This window comes from Nicotiana tabacum, chromosome 4, assembly GCF_000715075.1.
Source record: "Nicotiana tabacum cultivar K326 chromosome 4, ASM71507v2, whole genome shotgun sequence".
In the NCBI taxonomy this organism is placed as follows: Eukaryota; Viridiplantae; Streptophyta; class Magnoliopsida; order Solanales; family Solanaceae; genus Nicotiana; species Nicotiana tabacum.
The window spans coordinates 136602463-136627839 of NC_134083.1; the positions used below are offsets into that span (position 1 = coordinate 136602463).

At 39.2% G+C, this 25377-nt stretch overlaps 1 long non-coding RNA gene across 1 annotated transcript; it reads left to right on the top strand.

The window, feature by feature from the left end:
• Positions 1-43: 43 nt before the first annotated feature.
• LOC142180231 (uncharacterized) lies at positions 44-24368 on the top strand. The gene is made up of 2 exons (XR_012708399.1): positions 44-192; positions 24121-24368. It is a non-coding gene; the product is annotated as an uncharacterized LOC142180231 (long non-coding RNA).
• The last annotated feature ends 1009 nt before the right edge of the window (positions 24369-25377 follow it).

Genomic DNA, 25377 nt, shown 5'->3' on the forward strand with positions numbered 1-25377 from the left:
ATGCTCATGGCATCACATGGGCATTTTGGCCGTTTCAGTTTTTTGGAAAAATATTCTATCCACACTCCTTCATTTTATCCCCATATATTCACCCCACATGATAAAAAAGGACGGAGGGACCACACAGAAAAGTAGAGAACATCATCCGCCGATTTTTTTTCATCGCTATTGAAGAGATTTGCTCTTTCCCAGGTTCACCTCTCCCTTTTTCTATCTTGTTTATGGTTATTTATGATGAATATAAGCATTGGAAGAGGCATTTTAAGATTGGTTAATGTTTGGTTGATTCATATTGGTTTGGTTTATGGCTTTCAGTTATTGTCTTCCATAATTTCTTTTAGTAAATTTTCTGTGATGGAGTTTGGATGAATTCAAAATGTGTTAGGTCCTCTGTTTGTTATTTTGCTCTTTTAATTTCGAACTTGAGTGTCTAAGCTTAGTAATCTCATAAGACCTTGTATAGATTTGATTTCCTGTTTTTGAGACCTTGGAAATACTAGTGTAAATGGGGTTGTTAATTGATGCTAGCTTCAATTGAATAATATCCGAACATCTTAGTTTGCTTTAGGCGCGACTAATAAATTATCGTGATTATGGGTACGGTTCCCGTGGCATAGTCATGATACGTAATCCCCAATTCGGGTGTGCATTTCATCTGACCCGACTATAACTTCGAATAATAATAAAAATAAACATGTCGTAAATTGCGGGTGCATTTCATGTGGCGCGGTTTACAATATGTATCAAAATGACAAGTGTACGACATCGTGACTTGTTCCAAAAATAATTTCATAAATAATTAAAAGCGGTTAAAAAGTAAAATGCACAATAGGTTTAAAACAGGTAATAAATCAGATAATTAAGCCAAGTATTAATAGTTAAGCAACCGTGCTAAAACCACGGAACTCGGGAGTGCCTCACACCTTCTCCCGGATTAACAGAATTTCTTACTCGGTCTTCTGTGTTCGCAGACCATAAATAAGAGTCAATTTCCTCGATTTGGGATTTAAAATAAACCGGTGACTTGGGACACCATAAATTATTCCAAGTGGCGACTCTGAAATAAATAAATAATCCCATTTCGATTAATGTTACTTTAATTGGAAAAACTCTCTATCATACCCCTTCGGGAAAAAGGAGGTGTGACAACGCTTAGTCCCATTTGGAAGGGACACCTTTCTTCATAAGGCGACTGAATGCTTGGCACCTCCCAGCTAGATTTTATATGACTCTCCTAAGATACGCTAACTTTCCTTGCAAACCTTTTCAATTCGTGAATATCCCGAGGCTCAGGAATTTTCTAGATAACATCTACTTTGGCTTGATCAATTTCAATCCCTCGATGTCGAAAAATGAAACCAAGAAACTTTCCGGAAGTAACTCCAAAGGTGTATTTCAATGGATTCATCCTAAGTTGGTACCTCCGGAGCAACTCAAACACCATTCTCAAGTCTTTCAAGTGGTCGCCCTTCTCTCTTGATTTTACCACTAAGTCGTCAATATAGCATTCAACATTCTTGTGGAGAAGATCGTCAAAAATATTCTGCATAGCCCTTTGGTAAGTAGCACCAGCGTTCTTCAAGCCAAAAGGCATTACCTTGTAGCAATAAATACCCTTGGGGGTGCGGAATGCAGTAAGCTTTTTATCTTTTGGTGCCATGCGAATTTGGTTATAGCCCGATGAACTGTCCATGAAAGACATTTCCTCGTAACAAGTAGTAGCATCGATCATCAGCTCTGGAATAGGGAGTAGGAATTCATCTTTGGGACATGTATTGTTGAGATCCCTGAAGTCAATGCATAATCAAATCTGGCCATTCTTCTTCCTTACAGGAACAATACTTGAAACCCATGTTGGGTATTTAACTTCCCAGATAAATCTAGCTTCAATGAGTTTGTTAACTTCGGTTTCGATCAAAGGAACCAAGTCCGGCCTAAAGCGCCTTTGAGCTTGCTTAACAGGACGAGCACCATTCTTGACTACAAGGTGATGGACTACTACTTTAGGGTCCAAGCCAGGCATTTCTTTGTAACTCCAAGAAAGACATCCCTAAACTTCTTGAGTAACTCAATATAAGTGCTTTCTTCATCAACTTCTTGTAAAGCACTTAGGTAGGTGGGTCTTGGTTTTTCATTAGTTCCAAGGTTAACTTCTTTTCAGGTATCAATCGTTGCCTTCACCCCTTCTTCAAGTTTCGGCGGAGCATCTTTTGCATCTTCATCTTCTTGAGGGTCCCCATCGTTGAAGGATATGTGATAACACGGTGAAACATCGTCCAATCTCTCGTCATCCTCCATTAGAGATAAAACACCATGCTCGCCTTATGCAGTAACATGATACGAAGAACCTATACTTTCTTCGTCTTCATCATGTTCTTTAGTGTAGACCACAGTGTATGACTTCATCTTCAGTACCTCATCACACGAAACCATGACTTTTATTTGTCGTTTCATTCTAGAAGGAACCACACTTGGGAAATCTTTAGAGATCTTCTGAATTTTGGGCAAAGCGACTATTTTTGTATTTCGATAATTTCTCTAGAACTTATTCCCCTTCTTTAATGGACCCAATCTCTCAAATACAGAAGTTCTCACAGTTGATTTTCCAAGTCGATCAAACACAGAAGGCCTGTTAGAAGCAGCAGATTCGTCTTCTACAGTGATATAATTGTTGCTCGAACTTCTTATGGAGATTCGCATTGGTGACGGTTGCTTGTATCCCAAACCTTCACGTGGTTGCCTCGTCGCATCTTCTGATGGGAGCTTCCCTAACTTTGACGGCTCATTATGATTGTATCCAGCTTTTGCATATAGCCTATAAGCATTAGGATCAAAACCTTCATCTGTTCGCTTTGTAGGAAGTGCCACATTCTGCAAACGATTTTGGGCTACAAACCAGCAAGTGGCTTTGAGGGCAACTTTATTGCCTTAATTCATTTTACTGAAAGAGTTAACTCCTTTAGCATGTTAGTTTGGATATTAGATTATTCGCCTTCTTCTTTATTTCTTTTAGGGACATATTGGAGTGCATGACTTACTTTCTTGCCATAAGACATAATATCCCCTCTATGAGATTTATTCGCGTTGAGTTGTACCTCCACAGTAATAGCTTTGGCTCTACCAGCAATCACCCCAGCTCTTTTAGTTGTGGGCTCGTCATTCTTACTTTTCATGTTATCATCAGTTTTTAGCTCCTTCACAATGCGGTTCTTCAAATAGAACTTTGCATCGGCGAAGTGTGACTCCGCCTCGGTGAATGGCTCATCATCAGCAACTATTTTCTTCTTGACTTCACCCTTGTAGTACTTCAAACATTGATGGTAGGTAGATGGAACCACTTTATTCTCATGTATCCAAGGCCTTTTGAGCAAGACGTTGTATGAAGTCTTTGCATCGATCACATGCAGCCATGCACTTGATTGCATATCTTCAATAGTGATTCCCAACCTGATCGCACCTATGGCTCTTTGCCCCCCTTGGTTGAATCCTTGGATCATCACATGACTTTCTAAGAGTTCGTTCATGATAATACAAAGTTCTTTCACAGTGCGAATTGGCAAAATATTCACTGAGAATCCTCTGTTCGATTTACCCTTTCATCACACATATAGACAACCAGGTACAATGGGCGGTTATGAAAAGTGTCACCTAGCAGAAGATCGTCATTTGTGAACGTGACTTTTTCCTCGCAAGCATTAACTTCTTGAGAAGTGGACTCGTTGAGCTTTTCCGAAGATGGTGCCAATGGTAGGTCATCACTCTTTTCTTTCCCTTCGTCTGTATGGCAACAAGAGGCATCGATACCCCCATGAGAAATCTTCATGCGGAACCAACTTGGTAAAAACTCCTCCAAGCTCACTGGATTTCGTGGCTTTTGAGAGTGGTGCACCTCCACTTTTGCTTTCTTTAAGTGCTTAACCGGATTCCATCTCCTTGGTCTTTTTACCATCATTTTCCTTGTTGGTTGTTCTACTGATTCTTTTCATGGGCTCCTTTTGTGGCGCCTACGATGAGTCACCAACGTCCAACCTTCATCGTCATTAGGTTGATTGACTTCAACTTTATTGTTCTCCACTAATTTTCCATCTTTACTTTCTTTAAAACAATATAATTCATCTGGACTAAATGAGCCAAAGGTGATAGAGACTTGGTTTGCACTTGCTTTCTCATCTTGAAGACAAAGGTGATAGAGACGGGCCAAGTCCATAAATTTGTCCTTGAAGACAAAGCACTTCTCCATAGGGTGGCTCACAAGTCGATGGTATTTGCAGTAATTTGGGTCATTTGTTTTCCCAGCTTCATTTGGTCGCTTCATCTCCGGAAGCTCAATGAGATTTAACTCGAGGAGTTCTTTAAAAATAGCGGGCACATCAGAATCCAGAAATGGGTACTCTTTCTCTTGCATTTCTTTTAGAGTCAACTTTTCACTTGGCTTATCTTGAAAAGGAGTGGATTTCATACTCTGCTTCTTGCTCACCTTCGTCGTGAACTTTACAGGTGATGTATTGACATTCATAGCTTCTTTGCTTTCAGGCTTGGGTACGAACTTGCCCCACTTCCTGACTTCTTGCTTGTCATTCCCCTTTGCGAGGTTCATAGATGGGCAGCCTTTTGTTTCCAGCAGAGGCCATGCTAAATTCCATGTCATGGGCACGAGTTACAAGTTCTTCAAATGTGCTAGGCTTGATACCTTGCAAGATGTAGTGCAATCCCCAATGCAGGCCTTGGATACACATCTCTATGCCCGAAGCTTCACTAAGCATGTCTTTGCAGTTGAAGCTTGCATTCCTCCAATGATTGATAAAGTCGATAACTGGTTCACCCTTTCATTGTCGAGTATTTGTAAGTTCTATCATACTCACAGTACATCTCGTGCTATAAAAACGATTAAAGAATTCTTGCTCTAGTTGATCCCAGCTATCAATAGATCCAGCATCGAGGTCTGTGTACCAATCAAAAGCATTTTCTTTTAATGAGCGGACAAACTGCTTGACGAGGTAATCACCATAAGTCCCAGCATTGTTGCATGTCTCGACAAAGTGCGCCACATGTTGCTTTGGATTTTCTTTGCCATCAAACTGTTGAAATTTTGGAGGTTGATAGCTAGCAGGCATCTTCAACATATTGATCCTTGAAGTGTACGACTTTGCGTAGGTAAAGGAGGACCTAGAAGCGACTTCATATTTGTTTTTTATAATCCCTTCAATAAACTCCTTTAGTTGATTGATTGGAATCATCCCTTCGAAGAGACTGGAATTTCCTTAGTGGATGCAACTTGTCGTGGGGGAGGATCAATCTCTTGAACTTCTGGGAGATTGCTAGGTTAATGGGTGGATTCTACTTCCATCAAGATTCCCACCCTATCTGTTAGCTTGTCGATTCTAGCATCTTGATTTTACATGCACTTGGTCAAGCCAGCGATTGCTCCCGTCAAGTTTGCCAACTGCTCCTCCACAGATGAAGTGTTTGTCATCATGGCTTGCATGATTATCGTGGACGATGGAGAGTAGTATGGATTTTCACACAGATTGATCCATGATTGGATCACGCTATGTGGTGTAAGTAGGGAGGATCCATCACTTGAAGCATCATCTTCTTCCTTCATAGCAGAGTGCTTGGATCTAGAGAGGTCAAGCAGAGCAAGAGTTTTCTTGATCTTTTCAGCAACATCGCTTCCTCCTGCGGGTGCGTTTGTGAAAGATCTTGCTCCTTTTGAGGATGAAGATCCGAAAATAGGGGTTGATGCGGACGGCACTTGGGGTGCTTGTTGTCCTAATGAGCTTTCTTTACTCCTCGTAACTGGTCCAAAGCTTCCAAAGGTAACATCGAGGATGCTTTTCACATCAGCATAGAACCTGGAATTAGCAGCCTTGGTGGAAGTTGAACCGGAGTTGATTTTCTTTGAAGCCATTTCAATGTTCTTGAACTTTGGTGATTGAAAAGTTGAGATGAGAGGTAGAGATTGTCCCACTGGGCGTGCCAGAATTTGTAGACAATAAATTGCGTCGAGAAAATAAAATAAAGCCGAAAAATATTACAACAATCGTAGTATTTTATTTCAAATATTTGAGTGTATAATCTCTATGAATCCTCTAAATATTCTTTCCAATAGTAAATAAATTCAAGGGCTTTTGAGCTTGATCTTGAATCTATATTTGTTTTCACGAACGATGATCTTGACTTCAACTAGCACGAACTTTGATTTAAACTCGTACTCCTTGAATCTTGACTTATTCTTCGTTCTTGAGCTTGGAGTTCTTCATTCTTGAGTTTGAACTTGATTTCTTGAACTTGAACTTGATTGCTTGAAGCTTGAAACTTGTAGAGAAACTTGCGGCATTTGATCCACGAGCTCTTTCTTGCTATAACTTCTGGTGTATTTTTTGGGTTATGAAGACCCCTATTTATAGTTGTGGGAGGAAAGTGTTATGATAAGAACAAACTCTTTCTGACCAATCAGATTGAAGAGTGACAAGGCCGCATTTGATTGGCCAGAACATGTCACTTGCACATGTGGCACGGTTTCATTGGCCTTCTAATGTGACTTGGCATGCCTTGTCATTTTGACACATGGCATGATCCTATTGGCTCTTCCATTTGACTTGGCGCGCCACGTCATTTGACACATGGCATTGGGCCTCTAGGAAGATGACATCTTGGGCCTAATGAAGTGTGCTCATCACTTGTAGCCTAATTAAATGGGCTAGGCCAATCAATATTATTGGACTTAAGTAATTAATCCAATCATATTAACCCATAATATTAATTCGGACTAATATATTTAAATATAGTCCAAATTATATTATTGAATTTAAATTCAATAAATGTCACGTCCCAAAATCTAACCATGGTCATGATGGCGCCTATAATTGAGAAGTTTACTAGCCAATTTTGCATTTTGCTCTATCATTTTGGGTTGGAACAAGCTTGGGCCTACCCCTCGTGCGATGGGCTCCAAATTAGGAAGAAATTTTCGAGTAGAAATGACAGGCAGCTACTCTAAAGGACTGTTATTTTGGAATTGGCAAGTGCGTCCTGGATTTTAGTTTTTCAGTTTAATTTTTCAGGACAAATGTTCTGAATTGTCCTGAATTAAGACTTTTAGTTTATATATTTAGGACGTAATAAGTAATGACTAATATCTAAATAACATCCCGGAGAATGACTATCTGTGCACTTAACCCGAAATCCAACTTTAATGCTTTTATAGTTTCATATATTGGATGTGCCATATTTAATTACTCTCTGATTTGTGAACGTTGACATATCTAGTTCTTAGACTTAGATCCATACCATCCCATACCTGAAGAAAGAGGATCGGAAGACGATACTTAATTCATTTCTTTAATAATTATTTCCCTTTTATGGAATCAAGAACATTCAAGAATAAAAGATATTAATGATATAATAATTAATGATCAGTGAATAGGGGTGCTTATCGGGCGGAGAGGGCGGATAATTACGCCTAACGGTTTGGCTTAACGGTTATCGGATTATAAATACAGTAATCCGCTAGCTATCCAATAAGACAACAGGTAGATTGGTATCGGATTAACAATTATCAAACATTTTGAAGAATCTTCAGGACTACTCATACACGTATTAACCAAGTTCAGAAATCAATCAAACATTCATTCTTTTCAAGTCAAAAAAAGACATTCGTTCTTCTACAAAAGCAGATTTTAAAAAAGGAGACAATCCAGTCAAGTACTTCTAGTTCATTGCACTACAATATGAACATTGATCAATTCCACAAAACTCATCAATCATCATCCTATTCATCTAACAAAAGTATTTGAACATATAATGGCCACCAGCTGTCCACACTTGCTAAGTTGCATGACAAAGAATTGTCCGAGAAAGGATCATCATACTTCAGCCCCCTTAGTAATAACCTTTCATTTGAATTCCTCTTCCGTCTGTTCTGCGAGGGAAGATGTCCAACTGATACAAGTCTTGGCATTTTCCATCTAATATATAATGCATTCTTAAGTACATATGGTAGATAGAAATCGACATCAAGCCTATTTTGGTCAAACAAAGTGTAAATACATAAGGGTTTCAATAGTACTTTATATATATAGGTGTAAAAGTGTAAATATAAAAATTGTTAACGGGTTAACGGTTTACCCGATAAGAAAATTGAGTAATCCACCCCCAAACCGTTAAGCCGTTAATTATAAAATCTCAATCCGTTCACCATTCATTACTCCGATAATCCGATACCAATAAGCCAATAAGTCATCGGTTCGATTCGGTTAACGGTTTCGATTCGATTTTGAACAACCCTATCAGTGAACGAATTTATTTAAATATTTTAATATGCAAATGCATATCATAATTACAAACACAAAAATGTGCGTGTACGTATGTATATAGGGAATGGTGTGTATGTGTGCATGATTTATAACTTCTAATTATAAATCATGCCATATCGCTAGGAAATAGTTAAATGGGTAAGCACTTAGAATGAGGGTGTTAATCGGACCGGATCGGCCCACTAACAACCCGGTTTGACTCGGTTCAGCCCGGGTACGTCCGGTTCGGTAAGGGATGGGACGGGTTGGGTAGGGTGGGGGCTTGTGCCGGACGAGGTCGGGCCTTTTTTGGCTACCGGTGCACCGAAACCCGGCTAGCCCGCTAACCCTTCCAGCCAGGTCCAGCCCGATTTATGTTGTAATTTTATTTTATTTTTAAATTCTGAACGGTCATTATTTACCGTTGGGAAACAGCCATTTTTTGTACTTTTAGCCATTTCGACCTATCCCCTTACTAAAATAGCCCCTACACCCCCTAATAATTGATAAATTACATTCTTAGCCTTCTAATAACTATAAATAGCCCCCCTCTTCTTTATTTTTTCAAAACTTGGTCTCTTATTCTACTCTAATTCTCTCTCAATTCCCTTTTGATTATTGAATTACTTATTGCTCTCAAGTTCTCAATTAATTAATATTTTAAATTTTATCAATTATTTACGGTAGCCACTATAAAATTATAATTATCAAGTGAAGTGTGGTTATAATTTTTGTTAGGTTCAAGTTAAATCATCCCCCGTGCTTCTAGAGTGCGTTCACATATTTGGGAACACTTTGAGGTGGTATAAAAAATAAAAAAGTTCGCAAAGTAGACTGCAAGAATTGTGGTCGAGTCTTTAATGTTCATCGAAAGTGGGAGGGCACAACTGGTTTAAGGAGGCATATCAAGGGTTGTCTTGTGCGTCCTCCAGGAATTCGTATTTAAGTTGATTTGAGAGAATTTGGGTTATTTTGAATTTGTTAGACTTATTTAAGTTTAATGTGTTAGTTTATAAGACAAGTTAATTTGAAGTATTATTATGCAATAAAAATATGAAATGAAAGCCTTTGAAGTTTGATCCTTACATATTGGCCTTATTAAATAATTTTATGTAGCCACTTAATTTCAATTTTTAAATTTTAAAATTTAAATTTTAAATTTAAAACTTTAAACTTTAAAAGTTTAATTTTATGCCTTAAAATACATATTTTATCATTTAAAAGTTTGCAAACACTTAAGTAACAATTACATTGAACAAGAAAACATAATACACTAAACAAAATTAACCCGTCCCGATCCGGACCCGATAAGCCCGAACCCGAATGGGCCCACCAAAATCAGCCCGGATCTCAGCCCGCCCCAATAACCGGACGGGCTATTTTTTCCCATGTCCAGACCGTCCGGTAAACACCCATAACTTAGAATTAAGCTTACGTTGTCTTCAAAAATAATTATAACCGACTGACCATTACCAACTCTACTAAATTTAGGTAATTTGGTGAAATAGGAGCGACTAGTTCTTAATTACTACTTCTTCGGTTCACTTTTAGTTGTTCACTTGAGATTTTGTACTCCCTCTTAGAAAAAATAAAGAAAGTATAAATTTTATAATTTTACCCATAATAATGATAGTGTTTTCAAAAGTCTTTGGAAATAATTTGGGGAATAAGTAGTTAATGATAGGGGTAAAACAGAAAAAACGATTGTCTTTCTCTTAATGGACAAGTAAAAGTGAAAATACATTTTTAGTATAGTGGACAAGTAAAAGTGAATGAAGAAAGTATAAGCTTAGGGATAATATTAATTAATAACGGCATGTCACAACTGTCGCTCCCCTTTTTCTCACGAAAGCGGGTTTCGACATGTGATAATTCTCTTAAGCGGGCACTAAAAGAGAAGAGTCGCCACCTTACGATTTTTAAGGTACGTTAAGGCACATATTTGTAAATAACTCTATTTAATTAGTCTACATCACCAAAGATCGGGTAAGGGCTCAAATTACCTCAAAGATAAGGTGTTAGGCACTCTACGAGGTCCACAAATGTGGGTCTCGGTCGACGTTTATACTATGTGGGATTATCGAATTATAATTGTCCTATGTGATCATATATGTGAGGAAAGACAAGGAATTTAAAGGTTTTAAAGGTTCTATTATGAACAAGTGTAAAGAGAATTGGACAATAATTAAACTATATAGATAATAGCGAACAAGTCTTTAGAGGTTACAAGGTACAACTTAATTGTTCCACAATTATTTAGATCTAATAATAACATATAAAGAACAGGGGGGGTCCTAAGTTTTTTAGCCTAAAGGATCACCCCGTGTAACATAAATAATACTTCGCAACTCCCTTAGGGTAGGGGTAGCTCATATTATTCAGCGGGTACAGACTATCATCTCCTGCTACCCGATTACAATGTTAAGGTTGTTTATTTAAAGCGCTCTAATTCAATTGTATATCGTCTCCTATGCATGCACTACCCATCCCATGCCTATTGTCACGACCCAATTCTCCCTCCGTAAGACGTCGTGACGGCACCTAGTCTCTACGACTAGGTAAGCCTAACAAAAAGCAGAAATATCAAAAATGGAAGCAAAACTTAACAACTAACGGCAACACATAACTAAATAACTGGTAACAATGCCGCTCGGCATTTATAATAAGCAACACTCTAGTAATACACAGTATTTCCAAAACCCGGAACATCATAAGTCACAAGCTACAGAAGGAAACTAGTATCTCTATACACCAGAGTCTAATAAAAGAAGTACGTAAGGTAAATGACATAGGAGAGAATAGAGGAGGACTCCGATGTCTACGGACGCGGTAAACGTACCTTGAAGTCTACGTACAACAGCAAGCACTCTCAGCTAGTAGCGGGGCTGATAAGAAGTACCTGAATCTGCATACAAACATGTGTAGAAGAGTAACATGAGTACACCACAACGGTACCATGTAAGTGACAAGCCTTACCTCGGTAGAGTAGTGATGAGGTAAGGTCCGGGCCCTACTAGGATATACTAACAAGACAGATGATATAGTAAAAATGAAGCAAAACAGAGAATTTAACCAAAATAATTCACATAGAAATAACAACACATCACAATGAGATAACAACAGGGGTTCTCCCGAGATACCGTCTCGTAGTCCCAAAAGTAAATATGCGAAGAGATCTCCCGAGGTACCGCCTCGTAGTCTCAAAGGTAAATATTCAGGGAGAAATCCCGAGGTACCGTCTCGTAGTCTCAAAATTAAATATGCAGGGAGAACTCCCGAGGTACCGCCTCGTAGTCTCAAAAGTAAACACACAGCTCAACCGATAAATACAATAGTTAACAGCAAGAATTCTACAGTTAAGACTGATAAAGATCAAGGAAGAACAGGATCTTAACTAGGCATGCTGCACAGAGTTCAAATAAGCAGTTAAAGCACGTAGACATGCGATATTAGGCTACACAGGATAACTACGCATGTTGTTATTACTCAATTAAGATGAAAACAGTTTCTACTTAGTAAAGGTCGGGTTTTACAACAAATAGCATGTGTACGCACTCGTCACCTCATGTACACGATGCTCACATATCATAACAGTACCAAATCCTTAGGGAATTTCTGCCACACAAGGTTAGGCAAGCCACTTACCTCGAACCAAGCTCATTCAATCAGTAAGAATGCCATTTTCTTGATTTTTCGACACTGAATGGCCCAAATCTAGCCAAAAATAATTACATATCATAAATACAACTATAATAGACTAATCTAATTAATGAAATCAAGACTTTAACAAAAATTTCGAAATTCGTCCAAAAAAGTCGACTTGAGCCCACATCTCGGAATCGGGTAAAAGTCACAAAATACGAACACACAATCAACCACAAGTTAACGCGTACCAAAATTATCAAAATCCGAATCAAAACTCAAAAATATATTTGAAGAACTTTCCAACTTTTCCCCAAATTTCTCAACCAAATTCCTTAATTAAATGATGAATTCAACTATAGATTAATGGAGTATAACCATAAATGAGTTAGGAATCGTTACCTAATAGCTTTCTCTGAAAACCCCTTGAATTATCGCCTCAATCCGAGCTCTCAAAGACCCAAAATTTAAAATGGAATAAAACCCTTGAACTTAGCCTTTTCTGCCTAGCGATTTCGCTTCTGCGGGTCCAGTCGCACCTGCGATGCCGCACCTACGGAAATTCCATCGTAGGTGCGGACTTGACTTAAGTCTCCTGGGTCCGCATCTACGAGAGGAGAGCGCACATGCGGATGCGCTCCTGCGACCAAGGAGCTGCACATGCGGCCTCATCACTCCTGCGCACATTCCCACCGCAGAAACGAGGCCGCTTCTGAGTAAATCTTTACGCACCTGCAAACCCATCCTGGGCTGCCCAAATTCGCCTCTGCGATCCTCCATTCGCACATGCTTGTCCGCACCTGCGGCCAACCCTACCGCAAGTGCGATGACACCAGAAGTTGAAACATTTCAGCAGCTACACAAGTCCAAATTTCGATCCGTTAAGCATCTGAAACTCATCTGAAGCCCCTGGGACCTCAACCAAACATACCAACAAGTTCTAAAACACCATACGAACCTAGTCGAGCCCTCAAATCACATCAAACAACTCTAAAAATACAAATCACTCTCCAATTCAAACTTAAGGAGTTTTGAAACTTCAAACTTCTACAACCGATGCCGGAACCTATCAAATCATGTCCAATTGACCTCAAATTTTGCACACAAGTCATACTCAACATTACGGACCTATTCCAACTTCTGGAATCGGAATCGGACCCCGATATCAAAATGTCCACTTTCGGTCAAACTTCCCAAAAAATCGATTTTTGCCATTTCAAGCCTAAATCAGCTACAGACCTCTAATTTACATTCCGGACACGCTCCTAAGTCCAAAATCACCCAACAGAGCCAACCGAACCGACAGAACTCCATTCCGGAGTTGTCTTCACACAGTTCCAACTATAGTAAAAAATCCAAGAACTTAAGCTTTCGTTTTCGGGACTAAATATCCCAAAACACTCCGAAACTAAAAACGGAACCTCCCAACAAGTCACATAAGCAGAAAAAGATACGAGAAAAGCAGTAAATAGGGAATTAGGGTCATTACTCTCAAAACAACAGGTCGGGTCAATACACCTATGGTCCAGGAGGATTTGGACATACTATTTTGGTGGTTCTAGACTTCACTTAGGGTGCTCAAAATAATAAAAACTAGGTGCACATTCAAAACATATAGGACTTCACATAAATACAATCAAGGGTTCAAGTTAGCCTCAACACATAATGTCATGACCTGAAATTCTCACCTTCGGGACCGTGATGGCGCCTAACATTTCACTTGCTAGGGAAGTCAACATTAGAATAATCTTAACTATTTTTAAATAAATTAAATTAAACGGAAGTCAATTGCTGAAATAAAGTGTGGAAGACCATAACTACCGAATCATCAAAATACATCCCCGCATCTGGTGGCACAAGTGCACGAGCTACTAGATTAATACAAATAAAGGTATGAATAAAAATCAAGTTGTTTGAAAGATAATACACAACTAAGATAAGATTAAAGGGGACTTCAAAATTGCGGACGTTGTGCAGTTATACCTCAAGTCTCCTTTGGGTAGCTGTATCCGAGAAACTCTATGGTATGCCACTGGGACCAACTCCAAATTCTGCACAAGAAGTACAGAGTGTAGTATGAGTACAACTAACCCCATGTACTCTGTAAGTATCGAGCCTAACCTCGATGAAGTAGTGACGAGGCTATGACAAGACACGTACATAAACAACTTGTACAAGTATATACAAATACGAAGCAACAGTAACACAATAAATAACAATTTATAAATTTGGGAGGGAACATGCGAAGGGGGATGATATAATAATTTCAGCAGAAGAAGTGTCACGTAGCAGCCAATTAATTCATCAACAATAAAATGAGCAGCTGATAATATGAAAATGGCACGGCACCACTCTTCGTGCTTTTACTCTCATTCTTCCCATAAATTGATAAATAAATAATAAGATTGGCACATCATCACCCTTCGTGATTTAGCTCTCTTTCTTGCCATGAATTGATAAATAAATAATAATAATTGGTACGACATCACCCTTCGTGCTTTAACTCTCTTCTGGCACGGCATCACCCTCGTACTTTTACACTCAATGAAAATGGCACGCATCACCCTTCGTGATTTTACACTCTTTCTCACCATGACAAGGAATATAAATGGCACGGCATCACCCTTCGTGCTTTTACACTCTTCGACAATATTCAACAATAATTAAATTAACAATAATTTCAAGAATAATGATCAAATAATCAATAATAAACTTAGGATGGAATATCTTAATTAAATAGGCAATTAATCAAAATGAACAAATTCCTCCAGCATGCTTTGACTCAACCACAACTCATAAGTACTTGCCACCTCACATATATGTTGTACCCACACATTAAATCAAGTAGAAAATAGACAAACAAGTCATACTCCCTCAAGTCAAGGCTAACCACGACACTTACCTCAATTTGCAACCAACTCAAGATTCCAATAAACCTTTGGCTCGTGAATTGGTGTCTGAATGCCTCAAATATAGTCACAAATAATTCAATATACTCAACATGAATTATTGAAATAAATTCTATATGAAAATACTAAATTTTCCAATTAAAATCCGAAATTTAACTCAAAAATCGCTCTTGGGGAACACGTCTCGGAACCCGACAAAAGTTACAAAATGAGAACTCACATTCAACCACGAGTCCAACCATACAAATTTTATCAAATTCCGACAACAACTCGACCTTCAAATCCCCAAATCTTATTTTCAAATCCCTAGCCCCAAATCCTCGAATTTCACCTCAAAAATACGTAATCTAGTAGGAATAATCGATGATAATTCAATATTATTGACTAACAATGATGACAAGTGACTTACCTCAAGTTTTACCGTGAATTCTCGCTCAAAAATTGCCTCAACCCGTGTTGGAAATTTCCAAAATGACAAAAATGTCGGAACCCTCTGTTTTTGTAATCTGTCCAGTGCTTTCGCACCTGCGGACATTTAACCGCATCCACTTCTACGGACTCGCTTCTACGATGAAGCGTCCTCTTTTGTGACGAGGCTGCCCATTCCCCTTTTCCACTTCTGTGATGGATGTGCCGCTTCTGCAGTCGCGCTTCAGCGAGGAATCATCTACTTCTGCGATGCCAGGCTCGCTTCTGCGAGCTCTCACCTGCGAGCCAATTTTCGCAGGTGCGATTGCATCAGTAGGCAGCAGCAAGTTTCAATTGTTCACCATCTGAAAACTCACCTGAGGCCCACGGGACCTCAACCAAATACACTAACAAGTCCTAAAATATCATACAAACTTAGTAGAGCCACAAATCACATCAAACAACGGTAAAACACGAATTATACCCCGATTCAAACCTAATTAAACTAAAAAATTCCAACTTCTATTATGGATGCCCGAAACCTATCAAATCAAGTCCGATTGACCTCAAATTTTAAATACAAGTCATAAATGACATAACAGACCTATAAAAATTTTCAGAATTGGATTCCGACCCCTATATCAATGAAAGACAATTTGTGGTCAAACATTTGAAATCTTTAAGCTTTTAAGCATCAAATTTTCAATAAATGGCGATAACTCAAGCTAGGGACCTCCAAATTAAATTCTGGGCATACGCCCAAGTCCCAATTTACGATACGGACCTACCAAAACTGTCAAAACACTGATTCGATTTGCTCAAAATGTTGACCAAAGTCAACTTAAGTGAGTTTTAAAGTTCCATTTCACATTTTAATCAATTTGTTTTTTCACATAACAACTTTCCAGAAAGATTTATAGACTGCGCAAGCAAGTCGAGGAAACCTGAATGGTGCTATTTAAGGTTTTAGAACACAAAAAATTATTAATTTTAAAGATGACCTATAGGGTCATCCCATTCTCCACCTCTAAAACAAAAGTTCGTCCTCGAACGGAATTAGAAAAGTACCTGGGCTGGTGAAAAGGTGTGGATATCTACTTCGCATGAACGACTCGGACTCCCAAGTAGCTGCCTCAATCGACTGACCTCTCCATTGCACCCGAACTGAAGGATAACTCTTAGACCTCAACTATCAGACATGTTGGGCTAGAATAGCTACTGACTCATCCTCATAAGTCAAATCCTTGTCCAATTGGACTGAGCTGAGATCTAACACATGGGACGGATCACCATGATATTTTTGGAGCGTAGACACATGAAACACCGGATGAACTGTTGATAAACTAGGTGGTAATGCAAGCTTGTAGGCTACTTTACTCACCCTTTCAAGAATTTTGAAGGGTTCAATATATCTAGGACTCAACTTGCCCTTCTTTCCGAATCTCATTACACCTTTTATAGGTGAAACCCGGAGTAATACACTTTCTCCTGCCATGAATGCAACGTCACAAACTTTACGGTCGGCATAACTTTTTTGCCTAGACTGAGCAGTGCGAAGTCGATCCTGAATAATCTTGACCTTATCCAAGGCATCTTGTACCAAATCGGTACCCAGCAACCGAGCCTCTCCCGGTTCAAACCAGCCAACTGGCGAATGACATCGCCTCCCGTATAATGCTTCATATAGAGCCATCTGAATGCTCGACTTCCAATATCTGAATAATGCGCTCGGACTGTCCGTCCGTCTATGGATGAAATGATGTACTCAACTCAACCCGTGTGCCTAACTCACATTGTACAGCCCTCCAGAATTGCGAGGTGAATTTTGTACCTCGATAAGAAATGATAGACACGGGCACACCGTGAAAGCGGACAATCTCGCGGATGTATATCTCTGCTAACAAGAATAGGTAACTACTACTGGAATGAAGTGGGCTGACCTAGTCAACATGTCCACAATGACCCATAATGCATCGAACTATCTCTGAGTCCGTGGAAGTCTAAAAACAAAATCCATAGTGATATGTTCCCACTTTCACTCAGGAATTTCTAACTTCTGAAGCAAACCACTAGGTCGCTGATGCTCGTACTTGACTTGCTGACAATTTAAACACCGAAATACATATGCAACTATATCCTTCTTCATTCTCCTCCACCAATAATGATCCCGCAAATCTTGATACATTTTGGCGGTACCTGGATGAATAGAATACCGGGAACTGTGGACCTTTTCAAGAATTAATTCACGAAGCCCATCCATACTAGGCACACAAATACGACCATGCATCCGCAAAACTCCATCTTCCCCCTCAGTAACCTGCTTGGCACCACCGTGCCGCACCGTGTCCTTAAGGACAAGCAAATGAGGATCGTCATACTGTCGCTCTCTGATACGCTCATATAAAGAAGACCGAGCTACTGTGCAAGCTAGAACCCGACTGGGCTCTGAAATATCTAACCTCACGAATTGATTGGCCAAAGTCTGAACATCTGCAGCTAACGGCCTCTCACCAACCGGAATATACGCAAGACTTCCCATACTCACAGCCTTTCTACTCAAAGCATCGACCACCACATTGGCCTTTCCGGGGTGATACAAAATGGTGATATCATAGTATTTCAACAAATCCAACCATCTTCTCTGCCTCAAATTGAGATCTTTTTGTTTGAGCAGATATTGTAGGCTACGATGATCAATAAATACCTCACACGAGATACCGTAAAGCTAATGCCTCAAAATCTTCAGTGCATGAACAATGGCTACCAATTCTATGTCATGAACAGGACAATTCTTCTCGTGAACTTTTACCTGCCGCGACGCATATGCAATTACCCTTCCATCTTGCATCAATACTGCACCAAGCCCAACGCGAGATGCATCACAATACACCGTATAATATCTTGAACCTATGGGTGATACCAACACAGGCGTTGTAGTCAATGAGGTCTTGAGCTTCTGAAAGCTCAACTCACACTCGTCTGACCATCTAAATGAGGCACCTTTCTGGGTTAATTTGGTCAATGGAGATGCTATAGTCGAAAATCCCTCCATAAATCGGCGATAATATCCTGCCAAACCCAGGAAACTCTGGATCTCTATAGATGAAGTAGGTCTAGGCCAATTCTGAACTGCCTCAATCTTTATAGGATCCACTTTTATGCCTTCAGTCGATACTACATGCCCCAAAAAGGCAACTGAGTCTAACCAAAACTCGCATTTCGAAAATTTGGCATATAACTGATTATTTTTCAAAGTCTGAAGCACAATCCGAAGATGTTGCCCATGCTCCTCTCGACTGCTATGAGTAAATCAAGATATCATCAATGAATACAAACACAAAAGAATCCAAATAGGGCTTTAATACCCGATTCATCACATCTATAAATGTCGCTGGGGCATTTGTCAGCCCAAATAATATCACTAGGAATTCGTAATGCACATACCGAGTCCGAAAAGTTATCTTAGGGACATCGGATGCCCTAATCTTCAACGGATGGTAACCATAACTCAAATCAATCTTTGAAAATACCTTGGCACCTTGAAGCTAATCGAATAAGTCCTCAATTCTCGACAACGGATACTTGTTCTTGATAGTGACCTTGTTCAACTGCCAATAATCTATACACATTCTCATCGACCCATCTTTCTTCTTCACGGATAACATGGGCGCACCCCAGAGCGAGACACAAGGTCTAACGAAGCCCTTATCAAGCAATTCTTATAATTATTCTTTTTATTCCTTCAACTCTAGTCGGGCCATACGGTATGGTGTAATAGAAATGGGTTGGGTTCCCAGAGCCAAATCAATACATAAGTCGATATCTCTGTCGGGTGGCATCCCTGGTAAATATGCAGGAAATACATCCGGAAACTCATAGACAACTGGGACCGAATCCATAGAAGGAACATCCGCACTAGAGTCGCGAATATGAGCCAAATAAGCTAGACAATCTTTCTCGACCATACATCGAGCCTTCAGATAAGAGATAACCCTACTGGTAGAATGGCCAGGAATCCCTTTCCACTCTAATTGAGGCAACCCCGGCATGGCTAAGGTCACCGTTTTGGCGTGACAATCCAATATATCATGATAAGGTGGCATCCAATCCATACCCAAGATGACATCAGAATCTACCATATCAAGAAGTAAAAGATACACGCTAGTCTCAAGACTCCCAATAGTAACCACACACGAACGATAGACATGATCTACCACAACAGAATCTCCCACCGGTGTGGACACACACAGAGAACCACCCAGAGAATCACGAGGCACAACCAGATATGAAAAAAAATAGGAGGACGCATAGGAATAAGTAGATCCTGGATCAAATAGAACTGAAGCATCTCCATGGCAAATTGGAACAATACAGGTGATCACGACATCGGATAACTCGGCCTCATGCCAAGTTGGAAAAGCATAAAATGGGGTTGGGCCCTACCACTTTGAATCGCGTCCCTGGGACGGCCTCTAACTAGCTGGCCTCCACCTCTAACGACCTGACCTCTACCTCTAGCTGTCTGACCCCTGTCCCTAGCTGGTTGGGCAGGTGGCGAAACAGTTGGTGCTGGAATCATAGCATGAGAACCCTGTTGATGCATGTTGCCCTGAGACCTAGGGCAAAATCTAGCAATGTTCCTCGGATCATCACAAGTATAACAGGATCTCGGCTGTTGTGACTGCTGACCCTGGAACTGGCCATGTCGACTTGGATAACCACTCTGATGACTCCGGATCGGAGGTGAACTAATAGGAGATGGTGGTGCACTGTAAGCTAGCTGGTCAGAATGAGACACATGAGGGTCGTGACCACCTGAAGCACTATGGGATCCCTAGAGCACTGAATGAAACGGCTTGGAAGGATGGCCTCCACCAAAATTACCCCTGCCTCCAGACGAGGCACCACAGAATCAACCGAACTGACGAGGCCTCTTATCAGACCCCTGCCATCTCTCTTGTGCAAGAACCATCTAGATCCTCCTAGCAACATTAGTAGTCGCCTGAAAGGGAATCTCACTTTCGGTCTCCTTGGCCATCTAAAGGTTGATAGGGTGAGTGAGTCCATCAATAAACCTCTTCACTCTCTCTCCCTCAGTAGGAAGTAAAAGGAGAGCATGACGGGCTTGATCCACAAAACGGGGCTCGTACTGAGTAACAGTCATACTGCCCTACTGGAGACGCTCAAATTGCATGCGGTAATCCTCTCTCAATATGATAGGGAGGAACTTCTCTATAAATACCCATGCGAACTGCTCCCAAGTCAGTGCAGGCGACCCAGCTGTTCTGGTCAACATAAAATCTCTCCACCACCTCTTGGCGGAACCCGTCATCTGAAATACAGCAAAATCGACCTCATTGGTCTCAACTATACCTATGTTCCGCAGCACCTCATGGAAGCGGTCAAGATAATCCCATGGGTCCTCAGAAGGTGTACCACTGAAGTGAACTCGAAATAGCCTAATAAACTTGTCCAATCTCAATAAAGCCTCAGAAGATATGGCGGGTCTATCACTGGCATGTGCCGCAACACTTGGCTGAACTACCCCAACTGGCGGGACTGCTGGAGCGTGATACTGGGAGCCATCTGCTCTGGAGCGGGAGTAGTGGGAGTCTGTGCTCATCCCCCAGCCTGTGAGACAGCTGGTGCCACTGGAAATGTAGCATTCTGGGCCACTAAAACTGGAGTAGCTATGAATCCTTCTGGGACCTGAAACTGGCCCAACGGGTGTAGTCTAAACTGGAACCTCCTCCTGAAGATCCACCTGAGGCTCCACTACGGGTGTTGCTTCTTGAGCTCTGCCTCTGCCTCTGGCATGACCTCGGCCTCGACCTCTACCCCTGGTCATAGTTGCCACCTGGGGCTCTAGCCTCTGTCTGTCGTTAGATGTATTACGTCTTCTCGCCATCTGCGAGAGAATAAGAATAGAATGGTTCAATCAACGATGATAGAATAAAATCACACGACAGAATAAGAAAGAAGTAATATTGTTCCTAAACTTCATAGCCTCTGGATGATAAGTACAGACGTCGTACCGATCCTTCAGACTCTACTAATCTTGCTCGTGAGTTGTGAGACCTAAGTAACCTAGTGCTCTCATACCAACTTGTCACGACCCAAAATTCCCACCTTCGAAACCGTGATGGCGCCTAATATTTCACTTGCTAGGCAAGCCAACGTTAGAATAAACGTAACCATTTTTAAACAAATTAAATTAAACAGAAGTCAATTACTGAAATAAAGTACGGAAGACCATAACTACCGAATCATCAAAATACATCTCCGAATCTGGTGTCACAAGTGCACGAGCTACTAGAATAATACAAATAAAGGTCTGAATAAAATTCAAGTAGTTTGAAAGATAATACACTGCTAAGATAAGATAGAAGGGGACTTCATAACTGCGGACGATGTGTAGTTATACCTCAAGTCTCCTCTGAGTAGCTGAATCTGAGCAAGTGTATGGTACGCCGCTGGGACCAACTCCAAAATCTGCACAAGAAGTGCAGAGTGTAGTATGAGTACAACCGACCCCATGTACTCCGTAAGTGTCGAGCCTAACCTCGACGAAATAGTGACGAGGCTATGACAAGACACGTACGTAAACAACTTGTACAAGTATATACAAATACGAATCAATAATAACACAATAAATAACAATTTATAAATTTGGGAGGGAACATGCGAAGGGGGATGATATAATAATTTCAGAAGGAGAAGTGTCACGTAGCAGCCAATTAATTCATCAACAATAAAATGAGCAGCTGCTAATATAAAAATGGCACGACACCATTATTCGTGCTTTTACTCTCATTCTTCCCATAAATTGATAAATAAATAATAAGATTGGCACGGCATCACCCTTCGTGCTTTAGCTCTCTTTCTTGCCATGAATTGATAAATATTTGGTACGGCATCACCCTTCGTGCTTTAACTCTCTTCTGGCACGGCATCACCCTTCGTGTTTTTACATTCTTTGAAAATGGCACGACATCACCCTTCGTGCTTTTTCACTCTTTCTCACCATGACAAGGATAATCATACTATATTAAATATTACTCCTATTAATGTTTTTGTACAAAATTGTAATTTTTTATTCTAATAAATGGTACCGTATTAGATATAAATATCGTATAATAAAATAGAATCATCCGATTAAAAATCCAAAAAGTCATCTCTATTAATAAACAATCATTTCTTTCCTAAAGAGAACCCAATGGCCACATTATAAACTATGTTTGTCCAACGGGACGGGACAAAATTAACGGGACGAGATGGGACGACATTTAGCTAGGACGGTGGCGGGACGGGACAAAACGGGACGGGACAAACGGGACGAAACGGTAGGCCCATCCCGTCCCTCTAACAAACGGGATGAGACGGGACGGGACGGGTTCGCGAGCCTTAAGTGCCGTTTTTTAAAAAAAAAATATTTAAGCATTAAGTTTGGCAACGACTATTTTTTTTACAATGACTAAGTTTTTAAAGTTTGCAACGGCTAATTTTTTTTACTTATTTAATTTAAAAATTAAACGAAAATTAGAAAACTAAGTAAAGAATTATAAAATATTAAAGCAAAAGACTTGTAATGAAATATTCTAGTAATTATAAATTTATAATAGAGTTATAGTTTATTTAAAATAATTTTAAGTCATTAAGTAACTAAGTAAGAGTGTAAGACAATTCATACAAAACATTCAACGCTTAGAGCCTTTTATTTTATTAATATAACTTTCAAATCTCACATACAAATATAATTCTTTTGAAGAGCACCTAATCCACGCAGCCACCTTCTAGGAAGGGTTCTGTTTGAACTAGACCTCTTAGTAGCCAATTACAAATTATCATACTAATATTTGTAAGCTCCTATATAACTTTGTTGTAACTTATCTTTAATTTCTCTCAGAAATTGTTCTGGAATTGGCAATGTTGCGGGACTAGTGGGTGTTTCATCTAATTTTTCTTCCTCATTTTCTTCATCCTTATTTTCTTCGTCCTCAATAAAAATATCATTGCCAAATTGTCTATGTAAAGTTTCATGATCTAGTTGTTCTCTGAAATTAATATTATAACATGTGGAGTTGGTAAAATGAAGTTTCATCAACATGAGTCATTTCATTTATATGTTTTCTAATTCTAGGAGAAGGGCTAGGATTAGGACTAGGATTAGGATTACTACTACTTTCACCTTTACTACTTTTTTTACTAGTTTTTTTAAATATGCCAAATACATTCTTAGGTGCCATAATTTAAATACGAAATTAAATTTAAAAAGTTAACACAAAAATTAAAAACACAAATGAAATACGAAAATAGAACACGTAAAGTAAATACAAAAATTAACCCAAAAATAAAGAAGGATGCGGGACGGGACGGGACGGGACGAAGCGGGATAGGCGGGACAGGACGGGACGAAATGAGACGGGTTAAACGGGACGAAATGGCCATCACGTCTCATCCCGTGTCCCGTTTAACATGGACCCATCCCGTTTATAACTAAATGGGATGGGATGAGACGGGACGGGATGGGATGGGACAGGACGCGGGATGGGCCGGCCCATCCCGTTGGACAGCCTAATATAAACAACCGTTTCTTCCTTAAAAGAAACTTCAAGTTTTTCCACAAATGAAAGCATTGTTTGTCTTCCATACACCACTTTGCACTTGTTTATTATCATGCAAGTCAAATCAATATTTTGAACTGAATAAGTTTCTCATATTTGCCATCGTTCCTAGCTTTTGTCGATCTCTATTGGTCCCTACTTTCTCTCCTTTTTTTGTTTTGTTATTGTTACTGTACTAATGTTATGTCTTAACTTTGCAGCACCAATATCTGATGACATAAAAATTCTTGCTTTTTGCAGGTAATATGTCTCTGAAATAATGGTGGTGATCGATAATTTTTTCCTTTCTTATTTTGTTTTCTCTTTTTCGTTTTTTCTGAAAACGTTTAAGCGGCACATCTTATGAACTAACAAACATAATTTTTCCTGTTTGTTCTTTGTTTTTCTTATTTTTCATTTACCATTTCTTTTAAATTTCAAAAGTGTCTAGATATTGTTACTAATAGATACTATTTGCAATAACAAATATTATTTTTGAAACAATACTATGACGGCAAATTCAATGATTCATTCTATTAAGTCTTTAAAATTTGACAAAATGTCTCCAATTGAACAACATTAAATATCATATGTGAAATAATAATATTATGGTAAATTTCATGATTCATTGTACCTAAGTCTCTAAATTTCCTTATTTCTCCAAACATAATTTTCATTTCCCTTATATCAATTTCTCGACTTTCCATCCAAGAGTCTGTTAATATACTTACTAATAATTCTGTTCAGAATAATATTTAATATCTATGAATAAAAGTTATACAGGAATGGAAGGCGAGAGGACTGAGATAAGACCAAAAGTCTCCAATTATGAGGAACATTAAATCAAAATAAAATCACTAATAAATATAGTATTTACAATAATTAGTAATCCATTGTTTATAACAACCTTTAAATAGGAAGGGACGCTAGACGACTTATGTTACATTTTTCTCTACAAAATGAATGTTAGCTTATCCTTCCCCAATTTAGAGGGTCGTTAATCAAGAACTCTGTTATTTATAAATGTACAAGAAATCATGCGATGCATTTATTCAAATTAATTTTTCCATTGTTCATATGTATTTTTTGTTATATATTTATTTGATATTCAATTATCATATTTACTTATTTTAAATATATATTGTGAAACGGTGTCTGTGTGAATGGAGTATATTGCAAAGAGTACAAAAATATATTCAAATAAATAATTGAGTTTTGAAACCGTACCTAAAATCGTAAAAGAGACATTTCATGACGATAACAATAATTGTGATAATGCAAGGGAGTCTCTTCCATTACCAATCATTAATTCACTCTTTAAAGCATGAAGTTCAAAAATAAGTGCTGTTAATCTAACCTTGAAAAAAAATAAAAAGACTACTATAATAATCTTATCACTGAGGTTGAATAATGGGAATTACAAAGAGTCAAGTCTCTCGAGGCACTTCATTTTGGTTTGATAGTGAGTTATATATCTAAACTTGAGAGCAAATGAAAAGATTATTTCTATAATCTCAT